Raw genomic sequence first — 24,534 nt, forward strand, 5'->3', positions numbered from 1 at the left:
TTAGCTGAGAACTGGTTAAATTATTGTATAAAAATATAATGCAGTAATCAAAAGGAATGAGTTAGAACTGTAGAAGAATGCTTTTAAAAAACTAATTTAAATAAAGCAAGCTACAAAACCGTATTCAAATGATTCTATTCTTTTGTTCATTCTACATATTTGTATACGTAGAAAATAATCTGGAAGGTCTCAATAAACTGATATAAGTTAAGGGAGGTGCTGGTGGGGAACAGCAAAGGGATGAGAAGAGGTATTTTATACTATTCTCTACTAGTTGTCTTCTCTCCCTTCTCTCTCCAAGTTTAAAAATATAATTTATTTTAGAAGATAATTATGGGAAGATGTCACAGTAGGAAGCTCCAGAAATCATTCCCTCCACCAAAACAACTACTGAACTGGCAGAAACTATCTGAATCAATCACCTTTAAACTCTGGAGTCTAGGGTAAGGCTGTGCAGGATCTAGGAAGAAGCAAAAGGAAGAGGCTGGTAAAGACCAGTATGTATAACCCTCCCTGTGTTGGCTCCCCTTTCCCCATCCTAATAGACAGCAACAGTGGGGACTGGAGCTCCCAGCTCCTGGCTCAGCTTGTTGATGTCAGGTTGGAACATAAAGAATTAGTACTTCAAATTCCAGGGATGTGTGGCCTGACCCCAGACTCTACCTCTGATCAGCTACTTCAGATCACTGGGATCTGACTCTGAGAGCAGCAATTGTTCTAAGCCTCCTCAGGCAAATTGGCAAAGGACACCTAAAGACAGTAACCTTCCTCAAAACTATAGAAAATAGTTAAAGGGATGCATTAACTGGGCAACTGACAAGTGCTACTAGCTGGGCAGGAAAGGAAATGCACATAAAAGCTTCATAAGAATCTCTGACAATCTGCTGGATTTCAATCTCAGGGAAACTTGATACTGACCTTCTCGAGACCTGGGCCTATCTAGTCCGGGAAAATCTGATTGGGGTCGATCATATATGGGGAGATCCTCCTCTAAAAAGTTTCACATAAGCAGGGCAAAAAATAGAAAACAAGAGCAGAAAAATTCTCATCAGTAAAACAGAAGCTATGCTAGAGGTCTAGAATAAATTAAACTGAATGCCATACAACAGATACAAAGTTAACCAGTAAGAAAATCCTACCTAAAAGAGTGAAAATGATATCCACAATAAACTAATCAAGGAAATTAGGTACCTAGACACCAACAAAAAAATTACAAGTCATATTAGGAAAAAATGAAGATGTGGCCAAGTCAAAGGAACACTCTTTAAATGAGATTCAGGAGTTGAAATAACTAATTAAAAATCTTCAGGTAAACATGCTAAATCAAATCAACGAATTGAGGGAAGATATTGCAAAGAGACAAAGGATATAAAGAAGATACTGACTGAACATGAAGAACTCAAAAGCTTGAAAAACAAATAACAGAACTTATGGGAATGAAAGGCACAATAGAAGAGATGAAAAACAAAGTGGAGACTTACAATGGCAGATGTGAAGAGGCAGGTGAAAGGATTAGTGAACTAGAGGATAGGACATCTGAAATTCTACACACAAAAGAAGAGATAGGGAAAAGAACGGAAAAATATGAGCATAGTCTCAGGGAACTGAATGACAACATGAAGCACACGAATATACATTTGATGGGTGTCCCAGAAGGAGAAGAGAAGGGAAAAGGGGCAGAAAGAATAATGGAGGATATCATCACTGAAAATTTCCCACCTCTCATGAAAGATAAAAAATTACAGATCCAAGAAGTAGAGCATACTACAAACATCTGCAAAGACCTACTTCAAGACAGTTACTAATCAGATTGTCAAATGTAAAAGATAAAGAGAGAATTCTGAAAACATAAGAGAAAAAAGATCCACCACATACAAGGGAGGCTCAATAAGACTATGTGTAGATTTATCAGCAGAAACCACAGAGGCAAGAAGGCAATGCTATATATATTTGAGATACTCAAAGAGAAAAACTGCCAAACAAGAATTCTATATCCAACAAAACTGTCCTTCAGAAATGAGGAAGAGTTTAAAACATAGTCAGAAAAACAGACGCTGAGAGAGTTTGTGAACAAGAGACCTACTATACAAGAAATACTAAAAGGAATACAACACGCAAATAAGAAAAGACAGGACAGAGAGGTTTGGAGAAGAGTGTAAAAATGAAGACTACCTGTAAGGGTACAGAATAAAGTAATGATACATGCAACAATGTGGATGAAACTTGAGGACATTCTGTTGAGTGAAATTAGCCAGAAACAAAAGGACAAATGTATGGTCTCGCTAATATGAACTAACATTAATGAACAAACTTAGAAAGTTAAAGTTGAGCAAACAGGTTTTCAGAGAATAGAGATTGGGCATTTGATGCTGAAGGAGTACAGAATATTCAACAGTACTGACTGTAAAGACCCAGAAATGGATAGCACAATACTCTGCTGGTAGCACAACATTGTAAATACATTTAACAAAACTGAAGTGTGAGCATGGCTGAGAGAAGAAGCTTGGGGCATGTATGACACCAGAAGGAAAGATAGAGGATGAAGACTTGGACAGTATAACTTAGCGATGCCTAGAGTGAAGTATGATGGTAATACATACAAATGTAAGAATACTTTTACATGAGGAATGTGAAAATGTAATAAAAAAAATGCAATGTAAAAACAAGTAAATGTGATTTTTAAAACACATAAATAAAGCATAACAAATGTGATAAAACATGTTAAAATATAATGAAAAAATACTTTAACATGAGAATGTTTTCACATTCATTTACAAATGAATGTCAACATTGCAAGGTATTAAAAATGAGATGGTACATGGAAAAAATACAATCAATGCAAACTAGGGACAAAGTAACATTGTAATATATTTCCATTAAATTTAACAAAGGCAATAAACCAAAGCTAAATGTCAATAACAGGGTGATATTACAGAAGGGTATGGATTCAGGGTGGTGGTGGTGGTGTTTCTCTCTTTCTCATTTTTTAAATTAATTTGGTTCCTTTTCTTCTTTATTTGCAGAAAGTGGAAATGTTCCTTCATATAGACTGTGGTGGCAAATGCATAACTACGTGATTATACCAGGAACCACTGACTATTTAGGGTAGACTCTACGGTGTTCGAATAAAATTGTTTAAAAAATAAACAGAAAGAAACAAGTGCTAGAGAAAATGTGAAGACAGACACATACCTAGTCACTGTTGGTAGGTAGGTAGAATGGTGCAGCCCCTCTGCAGGGTAGCGGGTGGATGCACAGGAGGCTAAGTATAGGGTTGTTATACGATTCTACAAGACCTCTTATTAGGTATACACTTGGAAGAAATGAAAGCAGGGACATGAATGGACATTTGCACACTGGTATTTATGGCAGCAGCATTCATGATTTGCAATGGATGGAGGTGCCCTAGCACTTCGACAGATGAATGGAAGGGTGAACTGTGAGGTATACATGCAACAGAATACTGAGTGACTAATAAGAAGAAATGAAGGTGTGAGAGGCATGCAACTTAGTGGATGAAACTCGAGAACAGTACGTTGAGCGAAATAAGCCAGAAAGAAAAAGACAAATAATATAACACCTCACTAATTTGGACTAACTATAATGTGCAAACTCTGAGAACTGAATTCAACAGCACAGGTTATCAGGGGAAGGCTTATTATAAAGGTTCCTAGATTATATATTCTCACAGTAGTCACTTCTTTTCAGCAGTTATAATAGTTACTCCTAAGTTCTGAGATGCTGAGCTCTTTGTATATATGCCGGTTAGAAACTGTCATGTACCCCAAAAAAAGCCATGTTCTTTTTATTATTAATTTTTTATTTTTATTAATAAAAGCAATCAACAAACAATATGAACATTGTTTTTTCCACCACATAGCTGTATATTCATCATCATGATCATTTCTTAGAACGTCTGCATCAATTCAGAAAAAAAAACAGAAAAAAATTTCATACATATCATAATCCTTACCCCTCCCATTCATTAATCACTAGCATTTCAATCTACTAAATTTATTATGACATTTGTTCCCCCTATTATTTATTTATTTTTAATCTGTATGTTTTACTCATCTGTCCATAAGGTAGATAAAACAAGCATCAGACACAAGGTTTTCACAATCACACAGTCACATTGTGAAAGCTGTATCATTATACAATCATCTTCAAGAAACATGGCTACTGGAACACAGCTCTACATTTTCAGGCAGTTCCCTCCAGCCTCTCTGTTACACCTTAACTAAAAAGGTGATATCTATTTAAAGCAGAAGAATAACCTCCAGGATAACCTCTCGACTCTGTTTGGGATCTCTCAGCCATTGACACTTTATTTTGTCTCACTTCTTTCGTCCCCCTTTGGGTCAAGAAGGTTTTCTTAATCCCTTGGTGCTGAGTCCAAGCTCATTCTAGGATTTCTGTCCCATGTTGTCAGGCAGGTCCACACCCCTGGGAGTCATGCCCCATGTAGAGAAGGGGAGGTCAGGGAATTTGCTTGCCGTGTTGGCTGAAAGAGAGGCCACATCTGAGCAACAAAAGAGATTCTCTTGGGGGTGACTCTCAGGCATAATTTTAAGTAGGCTTAGCCTATCTTTCCATATGAACAAACCTCAAGATTGGGGGTTCAGCCTACTGAAAAGCCATGTTCTTTAATCTTTCTGCAATACTGCTGGGTGGGATCTTTTTTATTATTTCAATGGAAATAATAAAATAACACCCAATGACAGGTGTTAACTTTTCATTACATGGTTTCTGTGGAGATGTATCTCCACTCACTCAAGCTGAGGTTGCTTATTGGAGCCCTTTAAGAAGGAACCATTTTGGAAAAAGCTTCAGTATCAACAGAGCTCACACAGCCAGAGACCTTTGGAGATGCAGAAGGAAAATGCCCCTGGGGAAGCCTTATGAAATGAGGAGAGAAAGCTAGCAGATGCCACCATGCCCCTTCATAGCTGAAAGAGATGTTCAGGAGCCAGAGACCCCAACAAATGCCAGTTATGTCCCTTCCCAAATAATAGAGGTATTCTGAATGTTATCACCCTTTCTTGAGTGAAGGTAACCTTTGTTGGTGCCTTAATTTGGACATTTTTACAGCCTCAGAACTGTGAACTTGGAATTTAATAAATCCCTCCCCTTTTTTTAAACTTTTTTATTAATTAAAAAAATTAACAAACAAAACATTAAGATATCATTGCATTCTACATACACAATCGGTAATTCTTAATATCATCACATAGTTGCATATTCATCATTTCTTAGAATATTTGCATCAATTTAGAAAAAGAAATAAAAAGACAACAGAAAAAGAAATAAAACAATAACAGAGAAAAAAAAGATTATACATACCATGCCCCTTACCCCTCGCTTTCATTTATCACTAGCATTTCAAACTAAATCTATTTTAACATTTGTTCCCCCTATTATTTATTTTTATTCCATATGTTCTACTCTTCTGCTGATATAGTAGCTAAAAGGAGCATCAGACATAACGTTTTCACATTCGCAGAGTCTCATTGTGAAAGCTATATCATTGTTCAATCATCATCAAGAAACATGGCTACTGGAACACAGCTCTACATTTTCAGGCAGTTCCCTCCAGTCTCTTCACTATATCTTGAACAACAAGGTGATCTCTACTTAATGCATAAGAATAACCTCCAGGATAACCTCTCAACTCTGTTTGGAATCTCTCAGCCATTGACACTTAGTCTCATTTCACTCTTCCCCCTTTGGTCGAGAAGGTTCTCTCAATCCCTTGATGTTAATTCTCAGCTCATTCTAGGGTTTTTTTCTCAGTTCCTTGATGCTGAGTCTCAGGTCATTCCAGGATCTCTGTCCCACGTTGCCAGGAAGGTCCACACCCCTGGGAGTCATGTCCCACACAGAGAGGGGAAGGGTGGTGAGACTGCTCGTTGTGTTGGCTGGAGAGAGAGGCCACATCTGAGCAACAAAAGAGGCTCTCTTCGGGGTGACTCTTAGGCCTAAATTTTAAGTAGACTTGACATATTCTCTGTGGGGTTAAGTTTCATGTGAACAAACCCCAAGCCTGGGGGCTCAGCCTATAGCTTTGGTTGTCCACACTGCTTGTGAGAATATCAAGAATTCAACTTGGGGAAGTTGAATTTCTCCCCACTCTCACCATTCCCCAAAAGGGGCTTGCAAATACTTTTCCAGTCACTGATCAACACTCTGGGATTCATCGGGGCATCACTCTGGACAAACCAACAAAATCTCATATGCTACCTGAGATTCCAAGTACTTATGACATTCACTCAAACTATCTACATGAGTTATATTAGGAAATGCTCTAGTCAAAATCTAAATTTTGTAACAAACATTTTTTGCTTTAGTCTCACACATATGGGGGCATTTTAAAGTATTAATTATCATCTATTTTCAACACCCTGTAATAATGACATTTCTTTGTTCTTCCTCAGGCAAAAACATTTCTTAAATTTGTACATTGTACATTTCATTATTACTATACACTCTAGGCATTCCTAGATTATACCATCTCGATCTTTACCATCTATCTTTCCTTCTGATTTCATTTATGTCCCCAGTCCTCCTCCCTCTATCATTCTCACATGCAGGTTCATTCAGTGTTTTAACATAATTACATTACTGTTAGGTAGTATTGTGCTGTCCATATCTGAGATTTTATATTCAGTCCTGTTGCACAATCTGTATCCCTTCAGCTCCAATCATCCAATATCTCACCCTATTTCTATCTCCTGATGGTCTCTGTTACCAAGGAAATATTCTAAGTTTATTCACTAACGTCAGTTCATGTCAGTGAGACCATACAGTATTTGTCCTTTTGTTTCTGGCTAATCACACTCAGCATAATGTCCTTAAGGTCCATTCATGTTGTTACATACTTCATAACTTTATTCTGTCTTACAGCTGCATAATATTCCATCTTATGTAAACGTCACAGTTTGTTTAGACAACTGTCTATTGATGGACATTTTGGCTGTTTCCATCACTTGGTAATTGTTAATAATGCTGCTATAAACATGTAAATGTCCATTTGTGTCCTTGGCCTCGTGACCTTTGAGTAGAGACAGCATATACATGGGTCCTGTTTTTTAAACCATTCTGCCAGACTATGTCTTTTGATTGTAGAGTTTAATCCATTAACATTCAGTGTTATCACTGTATGGGTAGTACTTTCTTCTACTATTTTGCCTTCTGGATTTTATTTGTCATATCTAATTTTCCTTCCTTTTACCTTTACTCATAGTCTTCCTTTCTACACTCTTCTCCACACTTCTCTCTTCTGTCTTCGTATCTGTCTCTAGTGTTCCCTTTAGTATTTCTCGCAGAGCTGGTCTCTTGGTCACAAATTCTCTCAGTGATTTTTTGTCTGAAAATGTTTTCATTTCTCCCTCATTTTTGAAGGACAATTTTGCTGGATACAGAATTCTTGGTTGGCAGTTTTTCTCTTTTAATAATTTAAATATATTATCCCATTGTCTTCTCGCCTCCATGGTTTCTGCTGAGAGATCTGTGCACAGTCTTATTGGGCTTCCCTTGTATGTGATGGATTGCTTTTCTCCTGCTGCTTTCAAGATCCTCTCTTTCTCTTTGACCTTGGACATTCTGATTATTAAATGTCTTGGAGTATGTCTATTTGGATCTGTTCTCTTTGGGGTATGCTGCACTTCTTGGATCTGTAATTTTAAGTATTTCATAAGAGTTGGGAAATTTTCAGTGATAATTTCCTCCATTAGTTTTTCTCCTCCTTTTCCATTCTCTTCTCCTTCTGGGACACCCACAACACGTATATTCATGCGCTTCATATTGTCTTTCAATTCCCTGAGTCCCTGCTCATATTTTTCCATTTTTTTCCCTATAGTTTCTGTTTCTTGTTGGATTACAGATGTTCTGTCCTCCGGTTCATTAATCCTATGTTCTGCCTCTCGAAATCTACCATTGTAGGTTTCCATTGTTTTTTTCATCTCTTCTACTGTGTCTTTCATTCCCATAAGTTTTGTGATTTGTTTTTTCAGACTTTCAGTTTCTTCTTTTTGTTCCTTCCTTGCCTTTTTTTTTTTTTTTTTTTTTTTTTAAAGGAAAGACAGAGAGAAGGAAGGAAGGATAGAAGGAAGGAAGGAAGGAAGAAAGGGAAACATTTTTAAACATTTTCTTGTTTTATTGTATTCTGTTTCTCCGTTTTTGTTACATGGGCTGGGGCCGGGAATCGAACCGAGGTCCTCCGGCATAGCAGGCAAGCACTTTGCCCGCTGAGCCACCGCGGCCTGCCCTCCTTGCCTTTTTTATATCCTCCCTCAATTCATTGATTTGGATTTTGATGAGGTTTTCCATGTCTGTTCGTATATTCTGAATTAGTTGTTTCAGCTCCTGTATGTCATTTGAACTGTTGGTTTGTTCCTTTGACTGGGCCATATCTTCAATTTCCTTAGTGTGATTTGTTATTTTTTGCTGGCATCTAGGCATTTAATTACTTTAATTAGTTTATTCTGGAGATTGCTTTCACTTCTTTTCTCTAGGGTTTTCTTGCTGGATGAATTTGTTGTCTATCTGTTCTTTGACATTCTGTTCAACTTTATCTGGACCTTTAGCTTAGGTTTTGTTTAACAGAGGAGAATTTTTCAGTTCTTGTTTTCTTGTTTCTTGTCCTGCTTGTGTGGTACCTTTCCCACACACACACTTAAGAGGGTCTGCTTAGATATTATAGACCCCAGCCAGATTTTCCCAGACCAAACTGGCCTCCTATCAGGAGGAAAGAGTCACCTGTGTCGGTTTTCCCTGAGCATGAGACCCAACAGGTTGAAAGACTTTCCTGTGAAGTCTCTGGACTCTGATTTTCTTATCCTGCCCAGTATGTGGCGTTTGTCTGACTGCAGGTCCCACCAGCAATAGGATGCAGTACCTTTAACTTTGGCTGGGGGGTTGTTGCAGACAGAGGAGAGGTTGTAGGCTGGTTTTAATGGCTTCAAATTACCAAGCACTGGTGTCTGAATTCCTTGATGGAGGGATTCCACCTGGGTGGGCCTTCACCCCTTCCCTGGGGAAGGCACAGGCTCCAGATAAGCCCTCAAAAGAGCTCACTTCTGCCTATGCCTGGGGCAGTTGCAACCGGAAAAGTCCTGCCACTGTATCCAGAGGCAGTCAAGCCTTTGTAGATACACAGCCACAAAAACCTGTTTCCTTCTTTTTTTTCCCCTTTTTCTGTCAGTCCTGCCCCCTTGGTGCCGGGGCAAAAATGAGCAACGTCCGCTTTGTTCGGGTTCACCTAAGCTGGGGGCCTATTTTTAGTAGTCAGAATTTGTTAATTAGTTCCACAATTGGCATTTGATTGTGCCCAGTCACTGCTGCTGGTAAAGTCCTTTCCTTTCCCCTCTGGGAAGCAGCCTGTGAGGGAGGGGCACTGGCCGCCGCAGCTTTGGGAACTCATGGTTTTGGGGGGTGCTCGCAGCTGGTCCAGCTGGTCCAGACTGGGGTACGCTGTGTATCTGGTGACTGACGTGGCCCCAGGAGCTGTTCTGTACTGTTTCTGGTTATTTAGCAGTTGTTCTGGAGGACGAACTAAAACGCGCACGTTGTTGAGCCGCCATCTTGACCCGGAAGTGCCTTTAAATCCCCTTTTTAAAAGCCATTCTGGGGCAGGCCACAGTGGCTCAGAAGGCAGAGTTCTTGTCTGCCATGTCAGAGACTTGGGTTTGATTCCCAGTGTCTGCCCGTGAAAAAAAAAGACATCCTGCTCTCTTATTCCCTTTTTAAAAGCAGCTCTGCTACTGGCACGTTACATTCTGGCAGCTTTAGCAAACTAAAACAGTGTATAACCTGGTAATCTCCTGGAATTTTGGGTATCTGTGTGACACCTGAGACTCAGAGTTAGAGTTTGACAGCTATGAAAGTCAACAATAAATGTTTTCTTAAAAAAACAAAGCTGAAAAAGAGATCAGACTTCAAATAGGGAAATGAATAAAGCTGATCTAGTTAGGATTAAGGTAAATCAGACTAACAGGTAAAGGATGATACTGCCTGCTTTAAAACATCAACTTCTATGTGAGACCAAAGGAAGAGATGTTTATTTGGTGCAAAATTAATATTTTCTATACCACATTCTCTAATTTAACTTGTACTTTCAGTTTATATGAATATCATAATCACATGGAACCCCAAATAGGGAGTGAGATCTTGTTGGCTTGTACAGGTTAGTGTGAGACCCTGATATATCCCAGAGTAATCTGGGCAGGAAATTAAAAAAGTGTTTGCAGAGTCCACTTGAGGAATAGGGGGAAAAGGTGAAAATATTAAACTTCCCCACCTGGAGAATTCCTGATATTCTCACAAGCACTGGGGACCACCAATTTAACAGGCCAAGCCCTCAATCTTGGGGTTTGCTGTTATGAAACTTATTCCTGCAAAGGAGAAGCTAAGCCTACTTATAATTATGCCTAAGAGTCAACCCCCAGAGAACCTCTTTTGTTGCTCAGATGTGGCCTAAGTCATCTCTGCAAGTAAACTCACTGCCCTTCGTCTATGTGGGACATGACTCCCAGAGGTACAAGCCTTCCAGGCAAAATATCTCAAATCACACTTTATTCAAAACTAGAAGTTCTAGAAAAAGAACAAACTAAACTCAAAGGGAGCAGAAAGAAGGAACAAAGATGAAAGAGATACAGAATTAAAAACAAGCAACTGAGAGAATGAACAAAATCAACTGGACCACCAGTACCAATCTATCAGGTGGAAGTCCAAGAGATTGAGTCAGGGAACACTTGCCCTCAGCCCACACCCTGCAGACAATTGAAACAGAAAAGGCCTGAGACAAAGGACTATCTGCATATGTCATATTAGAGAGCACCCAGGAGGGGGAAAAGTGTCCTTTAAACATAATAGAAGGAGCCTTCATTCGAACTTTCATAAACCATAAATTGGGGAATCCCTAAAGCCCCTAGCAAGCACAAATACGGAAAAGAAACAGGCTCCAAGTCACCACACAGACTTAGACATGACAGAAAAGACCCTGCACCTCCCATTAGCCTTAGGCTGATCTCCTTGATAGGAGGGTTAAACTATGAAGATTACCAGCCAAAGGACAGGAAATTTGCAAAGACAGAGAAAGGTGCTTTTTGCTTTGCTTCGTTTATTTCTTATTAATAATTTTGTTAGAGAAGTTGTGGGTTTATACAAACATCATGCATAAAATACAGAGTTCCCATATACCGTGCAATTATTATCTTGCATTAGTGTGACTGGCTTTTTGTTTTGCTCATTTCTTGATATTCAAGGATATGTTATACGACCAGCTGGACAAAAACTTAAAGGACAGACAGCATGGGGACTAATCCCAGAGTTAACACGTTTTAAACACATTTAAAATATTTAAAAATATAGAGGGCTAGAAAAGAATAAAAAACAAACAAAGAAACAGGAAATGATGGCCAATCAGAGGAACAAGATAAAAATCAGGGGGGAGGGGCCAAGATGGCGGCTTAGCAATGTGCGCGTTTTAGTTTGTCCTCCAGAACAACTACTAAATAACCAGACAGGGTACAGAACAGCTCCCAGAGCCACGATACTGACCGGACACACAGCATACCCTAGTCTGGACCAGCTGGACTGGCTGCGAGTCTCCGGAACAGTGAGTTCCCCAAGCCGCGGCGGCCAGCACCCCTCTTCCACAGGCAGCTTCCCGGAGGGAAAGTAAGAGACTCCAACAGTAGCAGGGACGGAGTCCAACCAAACACTAATTGTGGAATTAATAAACAAATTCTGACTATTAAAAATAGGCCCCCAGCTAAGGCGAAAATGGTCAAGAGAGAAGTCACTTATTGGGCTAACAGAAAAAGAGGAAAGGGGGCGAAACGGAGGATTTTGTGGCTGTTTCTACGGAGGCTTGACTGCCTCTGGATTCAGCGGCGGGACTTCTCGGGCAGCAACTGCCCCAGGCATAGGCAGAAATGGGCTGCTTTCAGGGCTGTCTCCCACCTGTGCCTTCCCCAGGGACGGGTGAACCCCAATTCAGGTGGAATCCCTCCCTCAAGGAATTGAGACCCCAGGGCTTAGCAATTTGAAGTCATTAAAACCAGCCTACAACCTCTCCTCTGTCTCCACCATGTCCCCAGCAGGGAGAGTCTTCCAAAGTTAAAGGTGCCATAACATCTTCTGTTGGTGGGACCCGCAGGCAGACAAGAGCCACATACTGGGCAGGATAAGAAAAACAGAGCCCAGAGACTTCACAGGAAAGTCTTTCAACCTGCTGGGTCTCACACTCAGGGAAAACTGATGCAGGTGACTCCTTCCCCCGAAAGGAGGCCAGTTTAGTCCGGGAAAGCCCAGCTGTAGTCTGTAAAACCTACGCAGACCCTCCTAAGGGTGGGGAGGGAAAAGGAACCTTACAAGCAGGACAAGAAACAAGAACAAAAAAATTACCCTCTGTTAAACAAAACTTAAGCTAGAGGCCCAGAAAAAGCTGAACTGAAGGTCAAAGAAGAGACAGACAACAAACTCATCTAGCAAAAAAACTGTAGGTAAGATAAGTGAAAGCAATCTCCAGAATAAACTAATTAAGGGAATTAAATGTCTAGACGTCAGCAAAAAATAACAAATCACACCAGGAAAATTGAAGATATGGCCCAGTCAAAGGAACAAACCAATAGTTCAAATGAGATACAGGAGCTGAAACAACTAATTCAGAAAATACGAACAGAAATGGAAAACCTCATCAAAAACCAAATCAATGAATTGAGGGGGTACATGAAGAAGGCAAGAAATGAACAAAAAGAAGAAATGGAAAGTCTGAAAAAACAAATCACAGAACTTATGGGAATGAAAGATACAGTGGAAGAGATGAAAAAAACAATGGAAACCTACAATGGTAGATTTCAAGAGACAGAGGTTAGGATTAGTGAACTGGAAGATGGAACATCTGAAATCCAAAAAGAAAGAGAAACTATATGGAAAAGAATGGAAAAATATGAGCAGGGACTCAGGGAACTGAATGATAATATGAAGCACATAAATGAACACGTTGTGGGTGTCCCGGAAGGAGAAGAGAAGGGAAAACGAGGAGATAAACTAATGGAAGAAATTATCACTGAAAATTTCCCAACTCTTACGAAAGACCTAAAATTACAGATCCAAGAAGTGCAGCGCACCCCAAAGAGAATAGATCCAAAGAGACGTTCTTCAAGACACTTACTAGTCAGAATGTCAGAGGTCAAAGAGAAAGAGAGGATCTTGAAAGCAGCAAGAGAAAAGCAATTCATCACATACAAGGGAAACGCAATAAGACTATGTGTAGATTTCTCAGCAGAAACCATGGAGGCGAGAAGACAGTGGGATGATATATTTAAATTACTAAAAGAGAAAAACTGCCAAACAAGAATTCTATATCTAGCAAAATTGTCCTTCAAAAATGAGGGAGAAATTAAAACATTTTCAGACAAAAAGTCACTGAGAGAATTTGTGACCAAGAGACCAGCTCTGCAAGAAATACTAAAGGGAGCACTAGAGACAGATACGAAAAGACAGAAGAGAGAGGTGTGGAGCAGAGTGTAGAAAGAAGGAAAATCAGATATGACATATAAAATACAAAAGGCAAAAAAAAGGGTAGAGGAAAGTACTACCCAAACAGTAATAACACTAAACGTTAATCGACTGAACTCCCCAATCAACAGACATAGACTGGCAGATTGGATTAAAAAATAGGATCCTTCTATATGCTGTCTACAGGAAACACATCTTAGACACAAAGATAAACATAGGTTGAAAGTGAAAGGTTGGGAAAAGATATTTCATGCAAATAACAACCAGAGAAGAGCAGGAGTAGCTATACTAATATTCAACAAATTAAACTTCAAATGTAAAACAGTTGAAAGAGACAAAGAAGGATATTATCTACTAATAAAAGGAACAATTCAACATGAAGACATAACAATCATAAATATTTATGCACCGAACCAGAATGCCCCAAAATACATGAGGCAAACACTGCAAACACTGAAAAGGGAAATAGACACATCTACCATAATAGTTGGAGACTTCAATTCCCCACTCTCATCAATGGACAGAACATCTAGACAGAGGATCAATAAAGAAACAGAGAATTTGAATATTACAATAAATGAACTAGACTTAACAGACATTTATAGGACATTACACCCCAAAACAGCAGGATACACCTTTTTTTCAAGTGCTCATGGATCATTCTCAAAGATAGACCATATGCTGGGTCACAAAGCAAGTCTCAACAAATTTAAAAAGACTGAAATTATACACAACACTTTCTCAGATCATAAAGGAATGAAGTTGGAAATCAATAATAGGCAGAGCACCAGAAAATTCACCAATACGTGGAGGCTCAACAACACACTCTTAAAAAACCAGTGGATCAAGGAAGAAATTACAAGAGAAATCAGTAAATATCTCGAGGCGAATGAAAATGAAACACAACATATTGAAACTTATGGGATGTGGCAAAGGCAGTGCTAAGAGGGAAATTTATTGTCCTAAAGCCTATATCAACAAAGAAGAAAGGGCAAAAATACAGGAATTAACTGTCCACTTGGAAGAACTGGAGAAAGAACAGCAAACTAACCCCAAAGCAAGCAAAAGGAAAGAAATAAGAAAGATTAGAGCAGAAATAAATGAAGTGAGAACATGAAAACAATTGAGAAAATCAATAAAACCAGAAGATGGTTCTATGAGAAAATCAATAAGATTGATGGGCCCTTAGCAAGATTGACAAAAAGAAGAAGTGAGAGACACAAATAAATAAGATCAGAAATGGAAGAGGAGACATAACCACTGACCCCACAGAAATAAAGGAGGTAATAACAGGATACTATGAACAACTTTATACTAACAAATACAACAATGTAGATGAAATGGACAAGTTCCTAGAAAGGCATGAACAACCAACTATGACTCAAGAATAAATAGATGGCCTCAACAAACCAATCACAAAAAAGAAATTGAATCAGCCATTTAAAAGCTTCCCAAAAAGAAAAGTCCAGGACCAGACGGCTTCACATGTGAATTCTACCAAACATTCTAGAAAGAATTAGTACCAACCCTGCTCAAACTCTTCAAAAAAAATTGAAGTGGAGGGAAAGCTACCTAATTCATTCCATGAAGCCAACATCACCCTCATACCAAAACCAGGCAAAGATATTACAAAAAAAGAAAACAACAGACCAATCTCTCTAATGAATATAGATGCAAAAATCCTCAACAAAATTCTAGCAAAGCGAATCCAGCAACACATTAAAAGAATTATACATCATGACCAAGTAGGATTCATCCCAGGTATGCAAGGATGGTTCAACATAAGAAAATCAATTAATGTAATACACCATATGAACAAATCAAAGCAGAAAAATCACAAGATTATCTCAATTGATGCAGAGAAGACATTTGACAAGATTCAACGTCCTTTCCTGTTGAAAATACTTCAAAGGATAGGAATACAAGGGAACTTCCTTAAAATGATAAAGGGAATATATGAAAAACCCACAGCTAATATCATCCTCAATGGGGAAAAATTGAAAACTTTCCCCCTAAGATCAGGAACAAGACAAGGATGTCCACTATCACTACTGTTATTCAACATCATGTTGGAAGTTCTAGCCAGAGCAATTAGGCAAGAAAGAGAAATACAAGGCATCAAAATTGGAAGGGTTCAAGAAGTAAAACTATCACTGTTTGCAGATGATATGATGCTATACATCGAAAACCCTGAAAAATCCACAGCAAAACTACTAGAGCTAATAAACGAGTACAGCAGAGTGGCAGGTTACAAGATCAACACTCAGAAATCTGCAGTGTTTCTATACACTAGCAATGAACAAGCTGAGGGGGAATTCAAGAAACGAATTCCATTTACAATTGCAACTAAAAGAATAAAATACTTAGGAATAAATTTAACTAAAGAGACAAAAGACCTATACAAAGAAAACTACAAGAAACTATAAAAAGAAATCACGAAGACCTAAATAGATGGAAGGGCATACCGTGTTCAGGGATTGGAAGACTAAATATAGTTAAGATGTCAATTCTACCTAAATTGATTTACAGATTCAAAGCAATACTAATCAAAATCCCAACAACTAAATGGGAACTCCTCAAAATTAAACACTTTTGTGCATCAAAGAACTTCATCAAGAAAGTAGAAAGACAGCCTACACAATGGGAGACAATATTTGGAAATGACATATCAGATAAAGGTCTAGTATCCAGAATTTATAAAGAGATTGTTCAACTCAACAACAAAAAGACAGCCAACCCAATTACAAAATGGGAAAAAGACTTGAATAGACACCTCTCAGAGGAGGAAATACAAATGGCCAAAAGGCACATGAAGAGATGCTCAATGTCCCTGGCCATTAGAGAAATGCAAATCAAAACCACAATGAGATATCATCTCACACCCACCAGAATGGCCATTATCAACAAAACAGAAAATGACAAGTGCTGGAGAGGATGCGGTGAAAGAGGCACATTTATCCACTGTTGGTGGGAATGTCAAATGGTGCAACCACTGTGGAAGGCAGTTTGGCGGTTCCTCAAAAAACTGAATATAGAATTGCCATACGACCCAGCAATACCATTGCTGGGAATCTACTCAAAGGAATTAAGGGCAAAAACTCAAACGGACATTTGTACACCAATGTTTATAGCAGCGTTATTTACAATTGCAAAGAGATGGAAACAGCCAAAATGTCCATCAACAGAAGAGTGGCTAAACAAACTGTGGTATATACATACGATGGAATATTATGCAGCTTTAAGACAGGATAAACTTATGAACCATGTAATAACATGGATGGACCTAGAGAACATTATGCTGAGTGAGTCTAGCCAAAAACTAAAAGACAAATACTGTATGGTCCCACTGATGTGAACCGACATTCGAGAATAAACTTGGAATATGTCATTGGTAACAGAGTCCAGCAGGAGTCAGAAACAGGGTAAGATAATGGGTAATTGGAGCTGAAGGGATACAGACTGTGCAACAGGACTAGATACAAAATCTCAAAAATGGACAGCACAATAATACCTAATTATAAAGTAATCATGTTAAAACACTGAATGAAGCTGCATCTGAGCTATAGGTTTTTGTTTTGTTTTTACTATTATTATTTTTATTTTTTTCTCTATATTAACATTCTATATCTTTTTCGGTTTTGCTAGTTCTTCTAAACCGATGCAAATGTACTAAGAAATGATGATCATGCATCTATGTGATGATGTTAAGAATTACTGATTGCATATGTAGAATGGTATGATTTCTAAATGTTGGGTTAATTTCTTCTTTTCCGTTAATTAATAAAAAAAATATTTAAGTAAATAAATGAATAAAAAGAAATGGGAAAATGGTTCTGGAGCAGCTAGAAGGAAAAATCTGAGGTGATGGTATGGTAGCCCATGACAAACTCTGGGATCTGCGTTTGTAGCTACTTGTTGAGGAGTGCTTTGGAGACTATTGCTTTTTCTTTCTTTGCTTTGTATATATGTTATGTTATACATTTAAAAAAAGTTAAAAAAACAAAAAAAGAAATGGGAGAAAACAACTCCCATTTTTTCCTGGTTCAAAGTATCTAATGTTATATCAATGTTTAGTCTCGTAGATAAAGGAAAATTTAGTCCTGAGGTTATATATTCAAGTGATAAAATTCATCTCTTAAGAAAAGACAGAGTGTGAACTATGGAAAACTAATTTTCTTTAATTTTTTTTTTCACGAAGTGGTAGAGGTAGGAGTGATTTTTGCGCATGTTTTAAGTCTAAAGAAAATTATATTAGTCCTTAGACTTGTGTTCATTTGATTCTTATTTATAGGAGTTTAGGAATTAAAAAACACCCAATGATTTGTTTTAGCCACACTTCCTGTAGAAGTTAGTATGTTTGCATTTGTTAAATATTACTTTATGTAGTATTTGTTTTTTACTAAATGTAATGTATTTGTTTTTTCTATTTCCGAAAACACATGTTGTTACAATTGAAGATTTTTTTAAGAATTCCTAATAAAAAAAAAAAAAAACCACAATGAGATATCATCTCACACCCACCAGAATGGCCATTATCAACAAAACAGAAAATGACAAGTGCTGAAGAGGATGTGGAGAAAGAGGCACACTTATCCACTGTTGGTGGGAATGTCAAATGGTGTAACTGCTGTGGAAGGCAGTTTGGCGGTTCCTCAAAAGGCTGAATATAGAACTGCCATGTGACCCAGCAATACCATTGCTGGGAATCTACTCAGAGGACTTAAGGGCAAAGACACAAATGGACATTTTCACACCAATGTTTATAGCAGCATTATTTACAATTGCAAGGAGATGGAAACAGCCAAAATGTCCATCAACAGACGAGTGGCTAAGCAAACTGTGGTATATACATACGATGGAATATTATGCAGCTTTAAGACAGAATAAACTTATGAAGTATGTAGCAAGATGGATGGACCTAGAGAACATTATGCTGAGTGAGTCTAGCCAAAAACTAAAAGACAAATACTGTATGGTCTCACTGATATGAACTGACATTAGTGAATAAACTTGGAATATTTCGTTGATAACAGAAACCATCAGGAGATAGAAATAGGGTAAGATAGTGGGTAATTGGAGCTGAAGGGATACGGACTGTGCAACAGGACTGGATACAAAAACTCAGAATAGGACAGCACAATACTACCTAATTGTAATGTAATTATGTTAAAACACTGAATGAAGCTGCATGTGAGAATGATAGAGGGAGGAGGGCTGGGGACATAAATGAAATCAGAAAGAAAGATAGATGTTAAAGATTGAGATGGTATAATCTACGAATGCCTAGAGTGTATAATAATAGCGAAATGTACAATGTACAAATTTTAAAAATGTTTTGGCATGAGGAAGAACAAAGGAATGTCATTATTGCAGGGTGCTGAAAATAGATGGTAATTAATATTTTAAAATGCCCCCATATGTGTGAGACTAAAGCAAAAAATGTTTGTTACAAAATTTAGATTTTGACTAGAGCATTTCCTAATATTACTCATGTAAATAGTTTGATTGAATGTCATAAGTACTTGGAATCTCAGGTAGCACATGAGATTTTGTTGGCTTGTCCAGAGTGAACCCCTGATGAATCCCAGAATGATTTGATCAGTGACTGGAAAAGTATTTGCAAGCTCCCTTGGGGTATGGTGAGAGTGGGGAGAAATTCAACTTCCCCAAGTTGAATTCTTGATATTCTCACAAGCAGTGTGGACAACCAAAGCTATAGGCTGAGCCCCCAGTCTCGGGGTTTGTTCACATTAAACTTAACCACACAAAGGATAGGTCAAGTCTACTTAAAATTTAGGCCTAAGAGCACCCCCAAGAGAGCCTCTTTTGTTGCTTAGATGTGGCCTCTCTCCCTAACCAACATGACGAGCAGTCTTACCACCCTCCCCCTCTCTGCGTGGGACATGACTCCCAAGGGTGTGGACCTTCCTGGCAACATGGGACAAAGATCCTGGAATGAGCTGAGACTCAGCATCAAAGGACTGAGAAAAACCCTAGAACGAGCTGAGAATGAACATCAAGGGATTGAGAGAACCTTCTCGACCAAAAGGGGGAAGAGTGAAATGAGACTAAGTGTCAATGGCTGAGAGATTCCAAACAGAGTCGAGAGGTTATCCTGGAGGTTATTCTTACGCATTAAGTAGATATCACCTTGTTGTTCAAGATGTAGTGGAGAGGCTGGAGGGAATTGCCTGAAAATGTAGAGCTGTGTTCCAGTAGCCATGTTTCTTGATGATGATTGAACAATGATATAGCTTTCACAATGAGACTCTGTGAATGTGAAAACCTTACGTCTGATGCTCCTTTTAGCTACTATATCAACAGAAGAGTAGAACATATGGAATAAAGATAAATAATAGGGGGAACAAATGTTAAAATAAATTCTGTTTGTAATAGTGGTAAATGAAAGCAAGGGGTAAGGAGTATGGTATGTATAGTCTTTTTTTTTCTCTATTATCATTTTATTTCTTTTTCTGTTGTCCTTTTATTTCTTTTCCTAAATCGATGCAAATGTACTAAGAAATGATGAATATGCAACTATGTGATGATATTAAGAATTACTGATTGTATATGTAGAATGGAATGATATCTAAATGTTTTGTTAATTTTTTTTAATTAATAAAAAAAAGCTCAAAAAAAAAAAAAGATAAAAATCCGGAGACCATCAATGAAGAGGACCAGACTTTGGACTTATGGAACACTTTAACAAAAAATGATTTCCAATATGCTCAGAGAAATAATGGAAAAAATTTAGGAAGAATTAAAAGATGAGGGAAAACAAGGGATAAACAATATGACAATCTCTTTGAGATGCTAAATAGAAAACACACAGAAATGCTGCAGTTGAAGAACACAATAACTGGAAAAAAAGTTTCCACACAAGACTGGAGATGGCACAAGTATCAGTGCTATCAAAGACAAGACAACTGAAATGATTCCGTCTGAGGAGGGGGAAGAATAAAAACCTAAGAACAAAACCTAAGCAACATGTGGGACACTATCAAGTGTATAAGTAGGTGAATTATGGGAGCCCCAGAAGGAGAAGAAAGAGAGAAAGGGCAGAAGGAATCATCAAAGAAATAATGTCAGAAAACTTCCCACTTTAAACAAAAGAAACGAATATACACATTCAAGAATTCCAACAAACCCCAAATAGCATAAACTCAAAGAGAACTATGTCCATGACATCCATGAATAAAAGCATCCCTGGCAGCATGGGAGATGACTCCCAGGGATAAGTCTGGCCCTGGCACCATGGGATCAACAATGCCATCCTGACCAAAAATGGGGAAAGAAGTTTAAAAAATAAGGCATAGTGGCTGACAGAGTTCAAATAGAGTCGAGAGGCTACTCTGGAGGTTGCTCTTACATCAACTTCAGTTAGACATTGCTACCTATCATAACTTGCCAAGCCCTAACCCAAACCATTCCAGCCAATCCTAAAGAACACCTAGTGCAACAGGTAAGATTCTACAAAGGTTCCATGCACTAGGGTAACTTTCCAGAAACCTACAACCTCCAGATGGGTCCCTGGACAGAAAAGTCCTGAAACCTAGAGGGGCTAGCCTTTGTAGAACATCAGTTAGTTCCATCTCCCAAACCCTTGTTACTGACAGTTCTTCCAACATGAAAAAGGTAGAATAGACATAGTCCAAATACCCCTAAGGAGTGGGAAAAAGATTAAAGGTGGGCAAGCCACGATGGCTCAGCAGGCAAGAATGTTTGCCTGCCATGCCAGAGGACCTGGGTTCGTTTCCCGGTGCCTGCCCATGTTAAAAAAAAAAAAAAAAAAGATTAAAAGTGATGGTGGAGTTATACAGAGAAGGTAAGTTTAACAAACGCATGTGATTGCTGAATCATTCTACTGATAATTCTTTTAGCCTCCAGTATCTTAGAGCAGCTAGGAGTAAAAACCTAAAATTGTAGAACTGTAACCCATATCAAACTCTGAAATCTGTTCTACAGCTAACTGCAACTTTGAAGTTTATTGCTTTTTTGTATATATGTCACTTTTCACAAAAAAAGAAAGAAGTGATGATAAATGCTCCAATGTTCTGGAGCAACTAGAAGGAAAACTCTGACATGATGGTATGGTAGCCCATAACAAACTCTGGGATAAGTCCTATAACTACTTGCTGACGAGTACTTTGAAAACTATTGCTTTTTTCTTTCTTTGTTTTTTTTGTATATATGTTATACTATACAATTTAAAAAGATAAAAAAAACATAATTTGGAGTTCTGATAGAAAGAAAATTGGTACATGTGTGTGCGTGCATTTCTGTGTTGGTGTAAGTAGTTTCCATAGCATTTTATCTGTCTTCTGTTTCAGCACCTAGCATAGTGCTACGACATAAAGAATTCAAATAGTGTTTTGTGATTCAAATTGCACGTTTAAATTTCCTGATCTTCATTTCCCATAAAACAGGATTAACCACCCCTGCTTTTGTACTGCCTCTTTTTTAACTTTTTATAGTACTAATATATATACACAATTCAAAATTTCTCATTTTAACATGTGCAGTTCAATAGTAGTAATTATATTCACAATATTGTGCTACCATCACCAAATTCAATACCCCTGTGCTTCCTCTTTTGTGCCACCACTACAGACTCCAATAATATTGTATTTGTTCCATTTAATTTCTATATCCCTCTACTCGTAACAGTCTAGAGGGATAAATCGTTTATTTCTCATCTTTGTATCATGAGCATATGTAGAGTACATGATAACTGTTTAATAAACTTTTGAATGAGTGAAAAAGAAGAGAACTATACCCAGACACATACTAGTCAAACTGTCCAACAGCAAAGAGAAGGAAAGAGTTCTGGAAACTGCAAGGAAAAAAGCAAGGAGTTATGTGCAATGGAATCTACAGCAAGGAGTGGGCACCAGAGGCCAGTCAGAGAAAGACAAGAATCACCAGGGGCACAAACTGGACAAACATCTCCATAAGGAGTACGGAAAAGCCCTTGAAGCTGGTCCTCAAAATGGGAGGGAGCAAAACCAAGCTTTCCATGGACAGCTCTAGGCACAACTCAAGACTCCTCAAAGACAAAAAACAATCATGACAGGACAGAAAGCAGAAAAAGAGAAAAGAGAGGAGTAGGTTTCACAGGAAGAAAGATGGGGAAAACAGCGAATACGAGAGACTACAAAGAAGTGAGACTGAGCCCATTTGGAGAATGATTCAGAAAAAGATCTGCAGTCAGGCTTCTAAAGATTAAGGTTGCCTCCTGAGAAGCCTCTCACAAGCTCTTTAGCTCAGCAAAAAGAAGTAAGGCAGACACCCCTTCAAGAAGCTTTGGATCAACTGATGAGACAACTGTAAACAAAGAACTCAAATGCTTTCTTTTCATTTCTGTGACTCATTTTTATTGCCCCTGGATACTACATGATCATTAAACATCCAATGGCTTTTAATACTATGAAAGAAAAGATCAACAACGACTACCAGTCCACGGAACCAAAGGATAACTTCTAAGTAATGTACACTAATACCATGATTTACAATAAATAAGTGACCATTTATTATAAAGCTGCAAAAAATCTATTGTATTCAGGGATGAAAATTCCTAGCCTAGAAAGAATTCAGGGCCTGAAACAGAGCAGAGACTTCATGGTAGTCTTGCAAAAAAACCCTCAAAAGCAGAAAGATAGAAGGGATGCCTCTCAGAGTGGGGAGGACAACAGCTGCAAGTCCACAGAGAGGGAAGATTCTGGACATGTTGAAGCCAAGTTCTCAAAAGTCCCAATAAAGAAAACAAAAAGAAAGACAAAGACATGCTTGAAGATAAAGGCAGAAGTAATACTTCAGAAAGAGAACAGTAGCAGAGTAACCACATCATTAAGAAGTGAGGAAGAAAGCTGACCTGACAGCTTAACAGTTTGTGCAAATTTGAAAGAAAAAAAAAAAAAAACAGATGGAATGCCATCACTGACACTTTTCCATCCTGTGGATCTGGTTGAAAGAAAGCTAGTCTACTCCCCTGTAAGACTGAGGGGACAAATGAAGACTTAAGTCTGGAGTTAATATTTTACAAAGATTCAAAGAAGATAAAAGGAGCAATGTTAACTCCAGTGTTGCTTGAATTATGGACCCTACAGTTCTAACCACATTATGACTCCATATTTGCAAATATCAGGACAATTTTGATTAATATACTTAGACCTATGAAAAAAACTCTGATCTTCCAAGTAATTTCGGCATCCATGAATTTTTGACCATATGCCAAAACTATACATGTTATGGCAGTAACTTACTGGATGTTTTAACAAAAGGCAGGCATTCTATAACCATTCAGAGTTGGAAGCATCATCACCTGAAGATGAAGGCAAGACTAGGACATTTGACATAACCAAAGACATGAATCAGATTACAGAAATAGAGTTACAGGGTATTTGGACTTCAATTAGCAGGGCAGGCTCACAGAAGTGGAAACTAACAAACTCTGACACACGTTTTGAAGTTTTTCTGAAGAAGGAGAAGTATTTCAAAGAAAACTTGACAAGACCACCAAATTGCTCAAGGAAGCCCAGAACAAGCATCAGAGAACCCAGATCTATTCCCAACATGACTTGTCTCTTGAGGCCCTTGTACAGAAGAATGCATTTTATGGAACAATAACTTTAAAGAACTTGCACAGCAAGTAACTCCAGGTGATACTGTGTGTATGGAGCTTGAAAAGCATTCTTTCCCCCACTGTAGAAAATAACTCTATAGATTTAACAGAAGATTTTGAAGAACCTGAAAAGACTGATGTTGCTGAATATGGCCCTGATGGAATTATATATAATATAAATATTATTTTCATTCTTAATTGGAAGTGCTTTTCAGAAAAGATTAAATATTTGTAAACTGTGTCTTTACTAAACTTCGGAACAATTCATGTAAGTCCAGAGACCAGACTTCAATGTCTAGAAACAGCAATGAGAAACAAGAAGAATATCCATCCTACCTTTATGCTTAGATGTCTGAGAATCAAGAGAAAAGGTAGCTATCTTTGTGTCC

The 24,534-nt window shown here is 38.1% G+C and overlaps 1 protein-coding gene and 1 pseudogene across 10 annotated transcripts in view; one reads left to right on the forward strand and one right to left on the reverse strand.

The window, feature by feature from the left end:
• Positions 1-24,534, reverse strand: part of SCAMP1 (secretory carrier membrane protein 1) — a 161,585-nt gene that overhangs the window by 53,816 nt on the left and 83,235 nt on the right. The gene's annotated exons all lie outside the window — the stretch shown is intronic.
• LOC143665784 (bromodomain-containing protein 7 pseudogene) lies at positions 500-24,380 on the forward strand (annotated as a pseudogene).

Source organism: Tamandua tetradactyla, chromosome 21 (genome assembly GCF_023851605.1).
Source record: "Tamandua tetradactyla isolate mTamTet1 chromosome 21, mTamTet1.pri, whole genome shotgun sequence".
NCBI classification, from domain to species: Eukaryota; Metazoa; Chordata; class Mammalia; order Pilosa; family Myrmecophagidae; genus Tamandua; species Tamandua tetradactyla.